At 34.8% G+C, this 6,632-nt stretch overlaps 1 non-coding gene across 1 annotated transcript; it reads right to left on the bottom strand.

Annotated features, from left to right (window-relative positions):
- Positions 1-6,270: 6,270 nt before the first annotated feature.
- On the bottom strand, positions 6,271-6,388 carry LOC149835194 (U5 spliceosomal RNA). The gene has a single exon (XR_016432931.1). It is a non-coding gene; the product is annotated as a U5 spliceosomal RNA (small nuclear RNA).
- Positions 6,389-6,632: the final 244 nt, after the last annotated feature.

Raw genomic sequence — 6,632 nt, 5'->3', positions numbered from 1 at the left:
TTCAATACAATAATGAATGTTAAAGGAAAAATGAAGGATAATTTGAAGGCCCGTATAGATTTAAAAGTAATATGTAAAAGACCAAAATTGTAACTCAAAGAGTATAATAACAAAATACTGAAACCAAATGCAAGATATGTGCTTTGACCTGATCAAATAAAGCAGGTATGTCAATGATTGAGACAGTTGAAATTTCCATATGGATACGTCTCTAACATTGCTCGGGCTGTAAAGATCGGCGATGGACAGTTATATGGGTTGAAGAGCCATGATTGTCATATTTTTATGCAACGATTGATACCCCTAGCATTCTATGATATGTTAGACAAACCTATATAGGGAGTATTATCTGAGTTGAGTAGATTTTTTAGAACATTGTGTGCATCGAAAGTCATAGTATCTGAGTTAAAGAATCTCGAGAATTTTGTCGTCACTACTATTTGTCAGCTAGAGAAGATATGTCCGCCAGCATTTTTTGATGTTATAGAACATTTGATCATACATTTGCCATATGAACTAAGGGTTGGTGGTCCTGTGCAATATCGGTGGATGTATCCATTTAAAAGCTATGTTTTTTCTTATATTTTTGTCTTCAATGACAGATATTTCAAATTTAAGATGTATATTTTTGACAGATGCATGTTTGACCTCAAAAAAAAAAGGTTCGGAATAAAGCAAGAGTAGAAGGTTCTATTTGTGAGGCGTACACTTTAGAAGAAATTTTAAATTCCTCATCTATGTACTTTGAACCTCACATTCCAACACGTTATACATGCCTACCTCGTAACGATGATGGAGAACAATTTACTGTAGCTGACAAACTGTCGATATTTCAACCACTTGGGCATGCATTTGGTAGTTGCCGATCAAAACTCTTGGCAGATAAAGAGCAAGACGCAGCACAAATCTATATTCTTTTTAATTGCTCAATGATCGACCCATACATTGAGTAAGTACATGTACATACAAAACAAATCTAAATCCTTTTATGTTTTATATGTGCATACATGGTTCAGTAATATAAGTATTTGTTAAGTACAAACGATTTGATCTGGAGTTGCGAAGAGAAGTTTCGCATCTCACTGATGCAGAAGTGCAAAAAGAATGTGAAACTAAGTTTATGAAGTGGTTGAAAGAGTTGGTAAGGACGATGACATAAATTGTCTACGTGTAAACAATACTAAGTTACTTAATTGGTTGTGATCATAAATTGTCTTCTTCATTATTTATGTTTATAGGTTCGTCGTGGTGATGTTAAAGATCAAGGAATATGTGATTTACAAAATGGTCTGACCAAAGTTGTGCAATGTTACAATGGGTACATCGTAAATGGTTATCGATTCCATACAAAAGACTACGGTATAAATAAATCAATGATGAATAGTGGTTTGTGTGTCAAGGGTAGCAGTTACGGTAAAAATGAACATGATTACTACAATGTTATAGAGGAAATAATGGAGTTGACTTAGACATAAATAATAGGGTAATTTTATACAAGTGTCATTGGTTTGATCCAACTGCAACAAGAGTTGACAAAGCCTTAGGCATTGTGGAGGTGAATCATAAATCAAGGTTTGGAACATGTGAACCATTCATATTAGCCTCGCAAGCTCAACAAGTTTACTATACTTCATATCCGAGTACAAAGAAGTCAGATAGAAATGGATGGTGGGCAGTTTGCAAGTTGAAGTTCAAACTATACCCTGAGTATGATCGGTTACAGGAAAACAAGTTAACTGAAGAGAGTGATTACTATCAAATAGATGATATCTCTTACTTTTCTTATGGTAATGATGTCGCGCATGATATGATGTCATATCTCCATTGGTCGATACTTCATTCATGAAAGAATGTGATCCAAATGATATACCAAGTGAATGGGCATACAATGAAGAAGAAGATGAAGAAGAAGAAGAATATGAAAGTCAAACAAGTAATGAAGAAAAATTCTCGATCTAGTGAGCAAAATCTTATAATACAAACCTCTATTGAATGTATTGTAACGTGTTTGAATGATTTGAATGTATTGCAATACTTGATGTGAATAATTTGAATAATTTGAATGTATTGAAATGTATTGCAATAATGTGAATGATTTGAAGGTATTCCAATGTTTGAATGTAATACAAAATCATTTTTTATTTTTTTATTATGTATCTTCGATATGTATTGAGTTACGATTTGAATGTATTGTAACGTGTTTGAATGATTTTAATGTATTGCAATACTTGATGTGAATGATTTTAAATTATTTGAATGTATTGCATGACATTTTTTATTTGTTAGAATATGGTTCGTGGAGGTTACAGTGGTCGTTTATCCAGTGTTAGCCAGTCTCAGCCTTCATTTTCATGGGCTGCTTTGATAGGTATATCATTTAACTAATTTTATAATTGATTAGTTTAAATACGTATTCTGAGAATTTATAATGCATTTTTCTACAAATGATGTTTCGCCTATACATGACTCACCTATACCAGTTGTTCATACAAGTCACGAAACAACGTAAAATGCAGGGTCTTCTCAGTCTGACACAAGAAGACTCATTCAAATAGTGTATATCGATAATCGACCATAAGTATTTCATTTTCACTTATTACTTATCTTATAAATATTGTATATTGATAGTTAATGTGTACCAATTCATTTGCAGCGCAAGGTTTGAGCCACAAGAAGTAATACGAGATATTAGAAATTCACTACTTCAACATCTACCAGAACCAGACTCTCAATGGAAAGAGTACCCAAAGGAGGTGTTGGACAGATTGTGGTTCTTATTCACGGTATATAATTGTTTCTTATAGTTAATGTGTTTCATATTTAATTTTTTTTTTATAGTCATGTCTACTAACTTTCTGAAAATATTTGTAGGCTTCGAATCACTTCGCGACTACGATGGAGGAATATGATGCAAGAAAGGTGTGGCAGAAGGTGGTTGTCAATCGATTTGCAGATATGTTGCACAATATGAAGACTGCAGCAAGAAAAACATCTGGCAGGATAAATGATCCACTGCAATGGAAGGGTCATGGACCTCCTACTATTAAGTCAGATTTTGGGATGCAATGTGCAACAAGTGAGCAGGGCATGATTTTTGAAACTGCTCAGCGAAGGCTGCACAAAACCGAGCGACAATGTCTGATGTCCATCTACACATAGGTGGATCTAGGACTTTTGAGAGCTACCAGAAGAAAATGGTAATTCATCAATATATATAAAGTCAATTTTATAAGTATTGTTGCAAACCTGTTAAATAATTCTTTTATCATTTAACTTCACAGGAAGCAGAAAAATGATGCATTGTGTCATACACGGATGTGTTTGTAGAAACACATAAATGTAAGACCACGAGAGAGTTTGTATCAAAGAAGGCGAGAACGACAACGATATGTATTTATTGTATTAATAATCATTGTAATATACAAGTTATCATAAACATTGCAATTCTTAATTATTAATTCATATTGTAATCATTACTTTGTAGGAGTCCTATGAGCAACAGATGGTAGAGCGATATGGTCATGACTTCATTCAGCATCCACCTTTTGATCGTACAGCATGGGTGACTGCAACAGGTGACCCCAAAAAGGGTCGTATGTTTGGGTTTGGGAGTAATATGAACACTTTACTAGTCGTTGCTTCCTCCAGTCACGGCTCACAGAGTTTTCTCGTCAGCAAAAGCTCCAAGCATTCGACTGACCCGCCTAATTCTTGGGATGGTGTACGCCAGCTCGTTAAGGACACAATGCGTGACTACTTACATTAAGCAATTTTTGACGTTGTCCGTAATGAGTTGAGCGGTTTTTTTCAGAACAGAGAAACTTCGTCTAAAGGTGAATCTCAGGTATGAAAGTTTCATGTTATGTATTGTATGTCATTAGATTTCATGTCACTTTCATTGCCTTAACTTAGGTGCATTGCATATAATTTATTTCAGTATATTTTGTTTATCAATATTAAACTTTCTTTTCTCTTATAGGTTGTTGGCGCTAATCAGCATAGTGGAGCTGAAGGCGTAGATCGAGACAATGAAGAAGAGGACGCACAAAATCTTGGCGATGATTAGATTCATGTGTTGCATTTGTTGTACCTTCTTTTTGTTTAATAAATTTAAATGTTCAATTGTAAATAATTAAAACTTGTGAATTTTATAGTGGATCGATTAATTGTTTTAGTTTCCTTTTATATGTTTTTGATGTGTACTTTGTATTTATTCACAGAAAATATAAATTGTACAGGAAAAACAAATTGTATTCCGAGAAATTTTTTCTCGATATTTATGTTTTAAACAATTTTTTTATTTTTTTTATTTTTTTGCGATGATTAGCTACAGAAATATTTGTCGCTATTTGGTACCGCCATGTAATTTAGTGACGGATTAGGAACGGATTTAATTCATCGCTATTTACTAGTTGGTCAATGTTTTTACGACGGTTCTTAGTTCGTCGCTGAGTTCATCGCTATATTAAAGACAACGTTAGCGACTGATATTAATCTGTCGCAAAACAAAAATCTTCGTATAGTAACGACAGCTTTGCGACGAAACTTGTCGTTCTCTAAGTCCCCGCAAATTAGTGACAAAACGGGTGACAAATAGTTTCCGTCGCTACTTAGCAACAATAATTTTGCAATAAAAGTTATTCGTCGTTACTCCGATGCTAATCCGTTACTAAACACTTTAGCGACGAATTAGCACCATATTAGTGACGAAGTAGGGTCATCGCTAATTCACAAATTTCTTGTAGTGCATGTAATATGGCTTAATGAAAATTATCATAAATGTTTCATTTTCATTCTTGAAAAGCAAGTTGGGTGGTTAGGTAGACCACTACCAGTTATGCCAATTATACTAAGATTAGCCAAAAATGACAAATTACCCTATAAACCATTAGCAAGATCCACATAATACACGAATACGGTTTAATAATTTATAAACTCCATCAAAAATATATTTAAACATAATATATATAGTGATTTATAGCTCAAAATAGTTTTATAGATGCAAATTATACTCTGATTGGCCATAAATGAACAAATGAATATGTAATATATCAAAAAATAAAATTCAAAAAGCTAAAAATACATTTATAATTTGTTGACAAAAAATAAGTTCTTTATTTATTAATAATCCTTAAAAAATAGGTTTCTCCAATTATCTTCAAAAAATAAAAAAACATCTTCATTTTTTTCAGATTTGAAACACCCAAGTCTTTTTTGAAAATTATATACATAGAAATCTTTTTCAAGAAGGTACTTTCACCATTAAGTTACCCGATCCTGCCTTAGAGTTTCAAACTAAAAAGATACTTAGGCTCTGGTTGAAAAATGGTTGTTCGTTCGAGGAAGTCTATGCATTTGGAAAATTGGTAGCTGCCAAATCCATTGCTTGGTGCAAATATAAAGGAGAGATAGTCTCATTTCTTCTCCCAAATGCAGAAATTCCCATCCCAGCAACGGGTTTCCACACACCCACCACCAAGGTGGTTTGACCATGTATTTACCAAATCCATAAACTCCCATCCCAGGTGCCACTTACCAAACAGATCAATTTGACTTGCAAATCCTACCCAAAACCATATATGTGATTCTTCAAATTAAACACCCTTGGGTGCCTTTGAGAACCTCCGATCTCTGATCTGATGATCCGATGTAGGGTGAGGAGCAACTGATACGACACGGGGCACATGCTTAGATTTTTTTTATATATATATATTTACCGGGAGAAATCACCCCCATCCCCAGGATGAGAGACCTAGCCGGACTGGCTCTGCCTAGATCATATAGACATATCGAACTCTGGACTAGCTTTGATCGTATTGACTGTTTTTTAACTTCGATTTTTGCCATTAACTTTGTATTATTTGGCATTCAATACCATCTAGTGGTGACTTATCATGATTTTTCAAAGAATCTAAATGATGAGGATGGTCGAGGCTGATCAATCACTGTTTGCCAATTAAAGCACTTACTGGGGAATTACGGGCCAATTAAATCCAACAACTTCCAAGGTGTCATGGGATCCAGAATGAAGATCCAATCCACGACCCAACCTATAACAAATCGGTTTTCACCTCCTGTCTTTCATATCCAAACAAAGAGAGCCGTCCGTAATAAATGAAAACATCATTTTTTGTGTAAAAAATTCAAATAAGTTTAAACGATTTTACAATAAACCTATAGAGACTCGAGACAAGTTTGGACACGATAAAACATGACAAAAAACCATAGACCCATCGAAGCAAAGAATTTAAATCAAGAACATTGCTAGGGTTTTCCCTTGAGGGAAACGCCCTCCAAAAATAAGCGTATGCAGTTTTTAAGTGGCGAACACACGGTATTCTTTAGTAAAAGGCGAAAGAATAGTTCGCTCTGTGCTCACCACGCGGCTGCGTGATTGTAAACGGTTGCATGCCACCCCTTTATATACAAGAGACTTGGCCACCAACATCTCTCGCTGATCGATATGGGACTAACACATTCATTTGTTGAAACCACCCAACAGAACAGAACAGACTACAACGTTCCCTCGTATGCGGTTTCAACTCCTCCAGTCCTACCATCTCTGTTGCTCGTCTAAGCCGCGTCACATTGGTCTCAGGAACAGAGCCTCTATCGTTGAGCTCGGTTTGGAC

This window comes from Nuphar pumila, chromosome 6 (assembly GCF_984573655.1).
Source record: "Nuphar pumila chromosome 6, dmNupPumi1.hap1.1, whole genome shotgun sequence".
Classification (NCBI taxonomy): Eukaryota; Viridiplantae; Streptophyta; class Magnoliopsida; order Nymphaeales; family Nymphaeaceae; genus Nuphar; species Nuphar pumila.
Note: the sequence above shows the minus strand (reverse complement) of the source record. Positions and strands in the feature narration are given on the sequence as shown.